We start from the raw sequence: 13,606 nt of genomic DNA on the forward strand, positions 1-13,606 counted from the left end.
GACCTCTGCGTCTATCTGACCCTGGAATATGGGGATTTCAAAGTTAACTTGTACCTTAAACGATGTGGCATTTCTAGAGTAGATGTTGGAAGCCGATGCATTGCCTTTGGGTAGCTACTGAAGGATCTAGGAAAAGTTGTCCATGAGCACGCTCCTTTGTTGCTCAAGGGCTTCTTCGAGCAGGATTTTGATAGGATCTCCTGCACCCTAGTCTTTCTTCTCATCTGCCATGGGAGGCCATCAGGATTTGCAGTGCTGGTCTTGCAAAGGTTCGACCAGTTCAAGCCCTAACTCCTTATATCCGTACATTTTTGGGGACATGGAAAGAAAATAGATAAAAAGTAGTCTGCTCTGATACCATTGATCTGGATTTGAAGAGGAACACAAGAAATTAGAGAGATAACCACAAATATAGATCTGCAGTGGAAATAATGCTTCATTTCATTACTATAAAATACTGAAATATGCTTATAAATAGAAATGGAAATAAGCTAGCTAGGGCTATGGTAGCTTATCTCTAAGAAGAGATGTGGTGACTACATGCCTTTGAATTGTGTTACAATGAGGCTCGAAGGCCTATTTATTGTTGAGAAACAATGGAAAACCATAAACATCCAAAAACCTAACACTAGAAGATGAAACACCAAACTGTGGGTCCCATTTTGGGTAAATTGGTACATCAACTTCTCGGGGTAATAACTTTGGCATACGATCTCCGTTTGACACGTACAATAGCTTGTTAGAAAGCTTTGTCTGAGCCCTAAAAATTTGGGTAGAGAAACATGGGTATATGTACCATTTTTGCTCCCAAATTTCCCAAAAAATGTCATTTAGGGCCTCAAAACGGCTCCACAAGTTCAAGACCCGAAGAACTACTAAAAATAGTAAATTTTGCTACAAACAATGTAAACTTTGAAACGGGAACTATAAACTCAAAATGGGAACTCTGGCCCAAAAACCCCAAAAAAACCACAAAAACAGTGCTCAAAACGAAAAGTGTGTATACTGGAACGATGTTTTTTTTTTTAGGTGTCAATTTTGCGGCTGTTTTAAAAATGGCAGTGACTACGAAATTTTCTACGAAATTTTCCTGCAAAATATAGCTTCAGAACAAAAGTGTTGATACTGGAATAATTTTTTTTTTTTTTAGGGTCAATTTTCATACTTTTAAAAAAATGCTAATAGAACCAATTTTTTATGTCTCAAACAAAGTTAAATTTTAAGGAAAAAACACATTAATGTTTCTGGTAGAATATCATTTTTCTTTCCTAAGTATAAATTTAACATGTTTTCAACCACAACATGCTAGATACAAAAGAAATTGAAATTTTTTCAACTATAAAACTAAAAAAAATGACATTATGAACAAATTATATCACTGAATGAATTCAATTATTACAATTCTTGGCTAGCTTTGAGGAGAAGATATGGTTTTTGTTCCTTTTTCTTTAGAATTATTGTTTTACTTACGGGTTTTTTGAGATTTTTTTTATTTTTTCTTTAAGAGAAAGCCTATATATTAGAGCTTTGACAATGTAAATTAATATAAGGATAATATATTAGAGAAAGTAAGGTTGTGTGTAGACATTCTTGAAAAGAATGTTTTAATAGCTCTATGGGTGTCTATAAAACTCTATTTTCTTATTATGGTTAGGAATGAGAACTATGAATTAAATCTGCATAACTCTGTGTTCATATTTTTAGTTTTTGTGGGTTTGTTCCATGGAATAATTGAGGTATGAGCATGAGAGCTATGAATGAAATCCACATGAATTTGTTCCATGGAGTTGTTGACATGTGTGATCATGAGTTATGCATCACATCCGCATAATTTTGTGTTCATGTGGTTAGAAAAAAAAAATTGTAAATTTGTTCCTTCATATTGTTGAGAGGTGTGAACCTATATTTGTTAATATTTTCTATATTATTTATACATCAAAAACCCTTCTAAATTTAAACTTGTAACTTCTTATAAAAAAACATACATATTCTTAACCATTAAATTCCCTCCATTTCTATTTGGGAAAAAAAAATTGCAAAACCAAACCATTAAACCATTATAAAAATTAATTGGTAACCCATCTTTCACACATACACATCTATACATTTAAAAATCCAAATTACAGCGGTACATAAACTACTCTTATGAACAATAAACCATCCTCTTTATCAACCATCCTCTTCATCATTTTGTGAAACTCATTTGTCCATCATCTTTAAAAACTATCAATATGACAACAATTCTTTTCACTAATGTCATTATGATCAAAACTAATGTCAAATTATACCAAATATCTGTACAACTTGATAAATAATCTCTGTTAAAAAACAAACTGTCAGTGACTATATCTTCAGAAATGCTTCATCGGAGTTCTATATCAAGCCTTGCTTCAGAGGACAAACCCTTTGTCAGGCTAGTCATGGGACAGTTGGGAAGCCAACCCCAGGAATTTTGATTCAAGTTGTAAACTTCTACAACCGTCTCTCTTTCTGGTCCGTCTTTGAAGACTATGAAACATACACAATCCTCCACTCCTACACTGTCAAAACGTCTGATGGGAGAAATTCTATTTAACATCAATGCAGGCATTCTCGTAATCTCAGCCCATAAAGATGAATTTGGATGAAACTCCCATATACCCACGGTATCTGAAAGCCCCTGATGATCTGATATACCTCCAGTGAGTAGAACCCTCGACCCGCAGGTAAGCAACTGAGGCCACCCCATGGGTGCAAGATCCAACGTCTCTAACGGTAGCGAGACAAACATTGGCATCCCATCTGCGATGCTGAAACCTATGATGCCACGCCATTCACGACGAGGAAGGTCAGTGTTGATCGCTAGACTGTAGCAGAATCCGTTGCAGAAGATCAATCTTCCACCCTCTGCCACTCTCATACGCATTACCCTTACATTACCGGGTAATTGCCCCACAATCCTCCAACAATTTTCAGAGGAATCGTACATTTCCAAAATCTGTACATTCTCCTTGTGCGATTTGTCTACTGCCACCACGGTGTAGGGTGATTCATTTTCATCATTGTTAAATTCTGAAATATTCCTGAAATTCGTAATCTCTGTTCTTAACTTGATTCAATTATGTAAAATCTCCCACCTTGCCTTTTCTTTCGGCGATAATCATGTTTAACGGTAAAATTTATATCAGCATAAAACGCTATGCTAATTGTCATAACCATGAGCCGACATGTTCTTAATCGAATTCCTTGTAAATGGCCTTTCACTATTGAAATCGAAACGTCCATGATTGGATGAGGGCACGTGATATGATTGGATGCTTTATTCACAGCATTCGAGGGCTATATGGTTCTTTGTCTTACATATGGTCTTTGGTTTTGTTTTCGACCATGATTTACGCATTAGACTTAATAATAATGCTTAAAATTAGTTAATAAAATTAATTTTTTTATGTGACGGATCTTTTAAGGTTTATGAGGCACCTCTCTCCAGCACCCACGGGCCGCCCCGCCCGACCGGCGGCGGGTCTATTCCCGGAATCGACCCGCAGCCGGTCGGGCGGGGCGGAGCGGCTCGCAGCGCCACCCCAAAAAAAAATAAACTTCTAATAATACGATGGCACAATCAATCAAATATATTCGTTTCCTTTATAAATGGAAAATGAAAAGGATCTTACACAGCCAATGCACCAGTCTAATGTAATTAACAATACACTAGCAAATATAATTGCAGCATATATTTAGCCCATGACGCCCGCAGCGCCACCCCCGGGCCGCCCCGCCCCGCCCGACCGGCGGCGGGTCGATTCCGGGAATCGACCCGCCGCCGGTCGGGCGGGGCGGGGCGGCCCGGGGGTGGCGCTGCGGTTATCCGCAACAAATGCTCTAAATTCTCAATTCAGCTTACTGGTCATAGTAAGGTCCTCGAAACTAAATACTGTAAATAAATATGCGTTTGACATAAAAAATGAACTTCTAATAATACGATGGCGCAATCAATCAAATATATTCGTTTCCTTTATAAATGGAAAATGAAAAGGATCTTACACAGCCAATGCACCAATCTAATGTAATTAACAATACACTAGCAAATATAACTGCAGCATATATTTAGCCCATGACGGCTAACTCCATTCTATTGGAAGAATATTTGAGAATTAAATTGGGAAAAGGAATTCGAGTTTCACATTGCCACCGTGCAATGGATAGCGAATCATCGTGGAAAATTAATAGTACATACGAAACTGCAACAGCAGAGTGTCTTATCTATGAATTGTACGACAGTTCCTCTCCTAATTCTTACAAGTTGGGAACATTACAAGATCAAGAAGAGTCTATGAGGCGCAATTCTTTGAGCTTGCATGTACCCACCTTGTAATTCACGATAACTCTATTAGCATTTTTATTATTGTTGTTTATACTCCTAAGTCTGCCCTTGCCCAGATGGTATTCGCATAGAGAGTACCCTACAAGAGTCCGCTGAGAAAACCGCCACCCTCGCCCATTCCTCCGCCTGCATTGGGAACCTTCTACTTCGTTACTATTGTTAGAACGTTTATCAGGCATCGCTTTCTCATCCACTTTTAGCCCATCTTCCTGCTGTATATCAGTCTCCTCCCTCATTTTTTGGGTGGTATTTTTCCATTCGTTAATATGCCCAGTCACATTTTTGCTTCTTTTTCTCTTGACTCCGTGTACACTTAAGTTCTTCTGCTACCTCCAGAGAGTCCCCATACCTGATTTTGGCAACTTCCATTCCTCATCATGGGCTCCCGTGGTCTCTTTCTCGGAGCCGCTTGAAGTGTTTTCCTTGGGGAGGGCTTCTTGAGTTCCTGATTATTAATTGACAAACAAATAATGTACGCTCACTCAAAATGGTTGGTAACAAGTAAAAATCAAGAGAATTTTAAGGGCAATATTCCATTTTCAAACAATAATAAATGCTGTAACTAGCTTTTCTCTCTACCTTTCTGTGTAAAGAGTCTGATGTTGAAGTTATTCCATTGATTTCTGCGAAAAGAAAGGAATAAGAGATCACGAAATCTTCAAGGCCATGAAGAGGTATAGTATATTTAGGGTGAAGTAATTAAACTAGGGATCTACGTCACGGAAAAAGTGCAAGACAAGTAGAATAATCAGTCAGAGCATAACCACGGAAACGGTGCAAAGCCGATTTATAAAAATGGACCCGTACCTCATACTTCCTTTCCATCTGCACTCTGCTTTCTTTCCATCCCCGCCGTCCTACGCAAAACGAGACGAAACCTAGAGCTGATTTTAGTGCAGCACGATATTAGACAATAAAATTCTGTTTGCCTTCTTACGGATCCATCAAATAAGTGTACTATTTCCGAGTTTTCCTACTCTTAAAAATATAACATTTTGCCTTCCACATCAATCGTTTGCGACATTACTACCCAATGAAACTAGCGCGAGATCAGACCATATAAACTAGTTTACCTATTCTGAAGAATACTTGTCGTTTCCACAAACCAAACTCCAAATTGCATATAATTATTGTATCTAAAGATCTATGTGTTCTTCAAATCTGGTATAGGGGAGATCTCAACATTTGTGCGGCCACATATTTTGTGCCTAATTTTCTTTATCCAGCTTATTTCATTTTGTAATAGGGGCAGACTTTAAATGGATCTATACATAGCTCTCCCATGTTATGAAATATCATTGTTGTTTCTTGCACCCTCAATTTAATAGGTTTTTGGTTGGACTAATTGTTGTATTTCTGGGAATGGATCATGTGGACTAACTACCACTCTGAAAACATGAACTAACTACCACTCTGAAAACATGAACTAGTATTTGGAATTGGATTTCAATTTGGAAGTTTATTAATACTTGTGGATTTTGGTGTAATAACAAACCTACACATAGTATCAAAGTCTTGGCCAAGTTATGTTCCCAGAGTTACCTTGAAGGGGAAAGGCAGTTAGACTCATTGCTGCACCTCTGTTAATGGATGCCCAAGTTGCACCTCTAGTAATGGATTTGCACTTCTAGTAATGGATTACGGCCCACTCAAAGTAATTCTACCAATTGTATCTCTGGTAATCGATCACCACCGACTCAAAGTAATGCTACTGGTGTTTGGAAGTGTAGACTAACGGCCACCCTGAAAACATGGGACTAGTAATGTTACGGATTAGGCCGGTATGTTTGCACAATTTCAACTTAGCAACAGGACTATTAAGTTTTAGTTTAACTAACATCAATTCTTAAGATAGAACTTATACTAAGGAAATGATGTACTCAGAATTCCATTATGTGTTCTAAATGCATCTGAGAGACAAGTAATGTGACAGATTATGAGAGACAAGTAATGTGACAGATTATGCATCTGAGAGACAAGTAATGTGACAGATTTGGTTAGGTAATGCTTGTGGGTTTTGGTGTAATAGAAAATCTACACATGTATCATAAATACATAATATGAGAGCCTAGCCTAGATTAGATTCCTAGGAGTTACCTACCTCTGAGAGTCTGCTGGACTAACCGCTGCACCTCTGGTAAATGGTCACTGCCCAATGTTACAAATGTGAAAATTTACTAATATCCATGGCAAACCTACATTTCTTTCGCCTGCACAGTTTCGTCCTAGCAACACGACTATCGCAGATTTTGCATCTGGATGGCGCTTATTAAGTTTTACTTTCGCTGATATCGATTCGCAAGATAGAACGTATACTAGGAAAATGATGCACTCAGAAATACATTACGTATTCTAAATGCATCGGAGGAAATCAGTCCGTATATTAAAGGTAGAGTAGGACCAAAGTCCTCAACATTTGTCGAGGTCTTGGCGTTATCTCCTCGGCAAATTCTCGACTGCCCGTGTCAAAGAAATTATATGTTAATATTTTTATTTTACTTTTATTTTTATCCCAATTAGGCTGAGCCTAGGCCGACTATTTACCAGTGAAATGCAAGTTTCAATGTTAGATGTGGAAAAACTATCTTAGATGGAAGAACTATCTGTGCACCAGTGAAATGCACGCCCCCAGCGCCACCCCGGGCTGCCCCGCCCCGCCCGACCGGTGGTGGGTCGATTCCCGGAATCGACCCGCCGCCAGTCGGGCGGGGCGGGGCGGCCCGAGGGTGGCGCTGCGCGCCCGCAGCGCCACCCCAGGGCCGCCCCGCCCTGCCCGACCGGCGGCGGGTCGATTCCCGGAATCGACCCACCGCGGGTCGGGCGGGGTGGGGCGGCCCGGGGGTGTCGCTGCCGCGGAGGGGGCGGGATGTCTAAGAATTCTAAAGTGAAAGAGTAAAGTAGGGTGGGATGGGCCGCGGTGTGAGCAGTGATAAAATTGGAGTATTCGACGCACGCGCGACACGGCAAGGATGTTCCTAAAACTTCCCAAGCATGAAGCATTTAATATCTAATTTTTATTTTATATCTAAAATCAGCCAACTTTAAATTTATGTGCAAAAATCAACCAACTCTAAATCCAAAATCCAACCTAAGTTCCCTGGAGACAAAGCATGGCGAGCACGCAAGCATCAGATACGATACTGTAGTATTAAGCCACAGCCAAAGCTGCTCTATTTAATCGCACCCAATCATTTTATTTAATTTCTGTGTTCAATTCTCCATTCAACCTCCACATCATAAGAATCTTCAGTTACTTCGGTCGATGGCATGCATACAAAACAAATGGATGAAATTGGGTTTCTCCAACTTTCAACGGCGACCGTGCTCCTAGTATTTTCTGGTAAGAATGAACACCCCCTCCTGGCTTACGGCGTTTGAAGAATTTCTGAATATATTAATTAAGGGAGCTTAATCAATGCTACTCAAAATATATTGAGAAATAAAATACAACCTAATTTAATTATTAAATTTCTCCTCAATCGTTAAGTTTTTAAGTTGATTCACAATTGCTCAAAACTCTTGGACGCAAGGTTCCAACTTCGATGGGAGTGGAAATAGGTTAAGACTTAATTTCTTTGTGAAACTTTCCCCTATTTTTTGTTGAGTGCTAATCACCTTATGATCTAACAAAGTTTGAAAGATAACTAATTGTTTATTATTATAAAAATATGGAAGATAAGTGTATAGTAACTTACATCAACTTAAAATTATTAGAAATGATAAATAGATACAAAGCATATTTCCTACCTTGAAATACTATGAAATATTTAATATAGAAAACAAGAATTATATTTCCTTTTTATTTGGCATCATCTCGAGGTGAAGCCAAATTACCTTAATGCTTTTTTACATTTAAGTTCTGAAAATATTGAAATTTACTATTATAACACCCATTCTACCTTTTAATTACACCCCACATCCTTTTTTTATTCTTTTTGTGAAAAGATGGTGGTTATGTAACAACTTTATTTATAGAGTAAAGTTCATTTGATTATAATACTAGAGTAGGGTTTAATCTTAACCTAGAGTTGTATTAATGGTCAGCCATGTAGGTCAATGGATAAAAGTGACACCATGAAATAACGATACAATTGAATTAATTATTATCATTAAGTAAATCTATCTAGCTTAAGAATTGTGAATTAAATATACTTGCTGAGAATATATTTGATTCAGTAATTAAGTGTTTATAGATCTTTATAAATAAGCCAATTATCAGTTGGAGTTAAATAAACCTAGTCATTAAACATTTCTGTGATGAGTATTGATTATATTTCCAACTTATTGACTAAATTTATATATTATATTATGTTGACATCAAATCAATGGGATTGGGTGAACATTTGTAAATAATGTAAAGAGTAAATAATGGAGAATAGGAAAATGAAGAGACAATGGGAGGTGAAGCCCAAGAGTCTCTCCCTCCTTGTATATAAGCATGAGAAATATTAATGAAGAAGACAAATTGCAGGGAAGGTTAAGCAATTGTAGGGAAGGTTAAGCAATGTACAACCCTAGATAATGTGCTGACCATTGGATCACCTAGTTTACTCATAGTCGTAGAAGATAGGCTACCACAAAGTCTATATGAATTTCACAGGGACACCTTGACGTGGCCTATTACTATACTACCAAGTACACAACTGGGTTCACAAAATTTGATGGTTCTTTAAATTATTCTAGTCACCATAATTTTTTTTAGCCACATGTATGACTCGAACTGCACATTGTTATAGATAAGGACATTAATTCAGAGTGGTATGACCCTGACAACATAATCAAAGGTACACTACCATAACTTGGAAAGCATCAAGGATGAAGATCTAAAGTATTCAAAATATTGATATGATTGGAAGAGTAAAGCATCTATGAAAATTTTGATGATTAAAATAATTTCCAACGTTACTCTTGTCGACTAAATATAATCCTTGTTGAGTAACATTACTAAAATAACTTCCAACGTTACTCTTGTCGACTAAATATAATCCTTGTTGAGTAACATTACAAAGACATTTAGCATGAAAAGGGAAAGTCTTGTAACATTAGAGGGGGACGGGGGCGGGGGGCGAGGGGGGTGGGGGCAGGCGGTGAGGGGGGATGGGGCGCGGGAGTGTGGGTGGACGGTAGGGTGTAGGGTGAGGGAAGGGGAGGGGGGCCGGGGAGGAGGGGAAGCTTAGGAAGCTTCGTTCAAACAGAAAATTCAGCTGAAAACAAACATCTAGCGTGGCATGCAAAGGATGGACAACGAAGAAATACAGAGTTGGCGAGCGAAACAAAGAGAAAACACAGATTTGATGGATGCAGGGAGTACAATAACTTGGTAATCATATCGAGGGATTTGTCATCATCATCATTTTCGGAGATTGGATCAGGCGTGTTACTTTAAATATTAATGTGTAGTGAATCCAGACAAGAGATCTCTCGTGAGAGGAATAAGTTAATGGGGTCAGGGCTTCAATGTAGTCGTCAGGGGGTTGTGGGGGGCGCATGGGTAGGGGCTCGCCCATACTTGCCTAATTGTCCACTTAGCCTCATTATCCCTCACCTGACCTCCCGCTCGCCGATCGACCCGCCTGCCCGTTAGAGGTGGCTGGGCAATTCTGATTATACAAATAAAAAATTTATGGTATATTTTTGTTGTTAATTTAAGTTAACATGTTTTTTTATTTACTAATTTATGTGTTTTTTTTTTAGGAAAATGGCATCAAGGAAAATTTCTGTGAATCTTTCTGGACCAAAGAGTCTTAAAGGTGTATCTTCAAAAAAAATTGGTGAACGAACTCCACCTGAGCTCATGCCTACAAATATTTCAAGTGCTTTAAGTGATAAGAAGCTAATCTCAGATTGGAAAAGTTCAAAAGAGGTGAAATTTCCATCAAGAGTCTGGTATGTGAAAGAAAGAGAGAGCACAACTGTGATTTTCGCATTGATTTTTAAGTTAATTATTATTTTTTGAAAAAGAAAGTTGTTATTATTATTTTTTTGACATGAAATTCATAAAAAAAACTATTATTTGACCATTTTTAGTTAATATTTTTGTATAAAAATTGTGATTTTGACATGTTAATTCTAGCAAAAAATTATCAAAACGTTTAGTTTTTTGTTATATTTATGTTAAAAATGGTTATTTTTATGTCCATTGTTAAAAAATGTTGTTTTTTAGAAACAATTATTTCATGTGGATTGAAAAATTAATTAAGGATGTATAAATATGTAGATTATCTAAAATTCAAACTATCGACTTTCTAATTTAAAAACGCAAAACAATAAAAACCCCACTAAAAAAAAAAAAAATTAAGATAGAGAACAAGAAAATATGAATAAAATGACCACTTCAAAAACTATCAAATTTAGAAAATAATTTTTTACATTTCACACACTAGAAAATTTAAAGTCAAAAAATAGGTCTTTTAAAAAAAGGGTGTGATGCAGAATACTCACTTTTTAAAATCTGGATGAAAATCACTACCATTCACTACCATTCTAAAACTTAATGCACATGAAAAAAATTAAAGTTCCAAAAACCATGTTCTAAAAAAAACATGTGTATTCTACATCACCACTTTTGAAAATCGGGTCATTTTTTTGCCACCTCTACAAAACAGGTAACAGTACCAGTTCCCGTTTCAAAGTTTACATTGTTTACAATTACAGAAACTAAAAGAGATAGTTGTGGGGGTAAAAATGGGATTGGTGGGTTGTCACCAACATCCACCTGGATCACATTTCAAAGCTCATTGGTCTACTTTGGAACTTCTCTAGGGTGATGCCTTAGATGATTTGGAGTACGAGGGCACGATTTGATATTTAGTTTGCATTGAAGAAGCTTTGGAGGCTAGATACCATAGAAAAACCACTTATTCTGAATAGGGAAGCACATGCCACTGAAGAAAGTAACAACAAGTACATAGTTTTGAAACTCAAATCACATCACTATTTATTTCTCTTTGAAACAACAAATAACTAAAAAATTTAAACACTACTATTCACTTTTGCTTTAGTCTAGAAGGTACAATGAATATGGAAACATGTACAACAATGTCTCAACTTTCTTAACAACTAATCCTAATGCACTTTCCTTGCATGGATGGATAAGACAATTAAATTCTGCCACTAGTGAATATGATATGGGATATGCAAACATGCTTCCTTATCTAAGGCTAAGAATTAATAATTAGGGAAGTGCTCCTTTTAACTGTGCATGCAAAAACTAAATAAAGAAAACAGTTTCACTACTCTAGGTGCCAGAAACGAATCCACTGCCTAGGGTAAGTGCTTTGCCTAGAAAAAGATATTAAGGACTGAGAAACTTTGTTGCTTCCTTCAAGAGAGGTGCATGCCAAACAGAACTAAGTTATCATGCTCTATCCACCAAATTAATTCACCTTTAACATAAATATTGTGCCCAGAAAAGACAAGAGACCAATATCCAACAGAATTCGCTGACCAGCCAGAGACCCTTGTGCTCAAACAGTGAGATAATAAGGGAATATCAACTAGGGTGGAATATTTCACCACTGAAATTTACAAGAGATAGAAGGGGTCAAAAACTATTAGACCTAATGCTCAACAACAAATCAATTAATCCACACTTGGTGATCCAAAATGAATTCAATCCTTATTTATTTATAGATTTTGCAAACCGGTTTCATATTCTCAAGTGATTGAGTAAACCTTACTACAAACCCAAAATTTGGGTTTTTTAAGCCCAATTTCCCCAAAAATTCCCAACAATGGGTATTTTGGGGTTTTCTCCCCTTTATGGAGGACTATAGTCTATGGGGATGGATAGGATATTACGTCCCATTCGTCGTCAATTTGTAGAGGACATTACATGGCACCTAATAAAATAAACATTGCTTTAGTTTAGGAAGTAATAACTAAATTCTTATTTCTTTCCTCATGGAACATACATCTTGCAAAAATGATCACGGGGTACAAATACTACAAAAGGCCTAAACCTTACTAGCATTGTCATAGTCCATAGAATAAAAACCCTTTCAAGTGAAACAAGGTCAGTACCACATACTACAAGCAGAAATGCCAAATTCAAAAACAATATACTTATTCAGTGAAATAATGATGAATCATATTAGCGCACTTTAAATTTATTAGCTCTTGAGTAGCAGTGTCAATCAAGATTTCTCAGGTTGGATCATAATTAAGTACTCAATGTTGTTTTGGGTCCAATTTGGAGAAAAAGAGGAGCTCTTAGTGACAATGGGATGATCAGTCTTTTGAGAAGGGAGCTCTGATATACTTTTCAACATACAAGCCATTCATTCTAGTGGAGGAGATATAGAGAAGCCTTTAATAAGGACCTTTCCAAGATCAATTTGAAGGAAAATCCATTTTGAAAGCTTAAACATAGTTCTATATTCAAAGAAGAGTAGTCATTTTTCAAAACAATTATTAATTCCCATGAAATTGGAGCCAAGCTGACATGTTGCCTTTTATTCTTCTATTGAACAAGGAAGCATTTATGAAAAGTCCTTGGCCCTTTGATCCAGTATTTGATGTAAATCTCTTGATTAGAAATGTAATAAGAGATGCAGTTTATATTAAGGAAAAGGGAAAAGTAGAGGGCCAGTTATTAATTATCTCTAAAAACTTTGAATAGAATCCCAACATACTTGAAATGGAAAAGTATAACTCCATCGTTATTTTTTTCTTTAGAAACTTTGCTAATTTCCATGATTGAATCATGTATTCATGCCTTGAAAGAAGCTCACAAATGTTTTTGATATTGGTTGAAGCAATGAAAATGTGCAAAGTCACACTCACATAGAGGTATGGAAAAAAAGTATGTGGAGCTTGTTGTCCCATACACTAAACAAAGAAGGGACAAAATGTAAAAAAACGAATTCAAAAGGCATGTGTATCTTTTGTCATGCAGAGTTAGGTGTTAACTCCACACTCTACAGTGAAGGCTTTGTGGCGCAAGTGACAGAAAGGTTTTCATGCAGAACTTTGGATTAAAAGTAGTGGAGCTTGATGCTACATGTCCACTATTACCCCACTTTATGTATGAGTTACAAGAGATAAAAATAATGAGATACAGGAGATACAGAGGAGATACTATTGTTATTCAAATTTAATAAAAAGGTATTACTATGTCTTCCCTGAGATAAAAGAAACATCTTCCATAAAGTATTTTCTCCATGAACTTGATTTAAAATCAATCTCTTCTGTTGACATGCCCAGCCACAAATAGAAACGATGCTGATGGGCCAATTTCAATGT

General features: G+C 36.9%; 1 pseudogene; it reads right to left on the reverse strand.

The window, feature by feature from the left end:
* Positions 1 to 4,299: 4,299 nt before the first annotated feature.
* LOC149158582 (uncharacterized) overlaps positions 4,300 to 13,606 on the reverse strand; it is a 47,566-nt pseudogene continuing 38,259 nt past the window's right edge.

The sequence above is a fragment of the Pinus tabuliformis genome, chromosome 5_2 (genome assembly GCF_031772625.1).
Source record: "Pinus tabuliformis cultivar Carrire ecotype Pingquan chromosome 5_2, CPIR1, whole genome shotgun sequence".
Lineage (NCBI taxonomy): Eukaryota > Viridiplantae > Streptophyta > Pinopsida > Pinales > Pinaceae > Pinus > Pinus tabuliformis.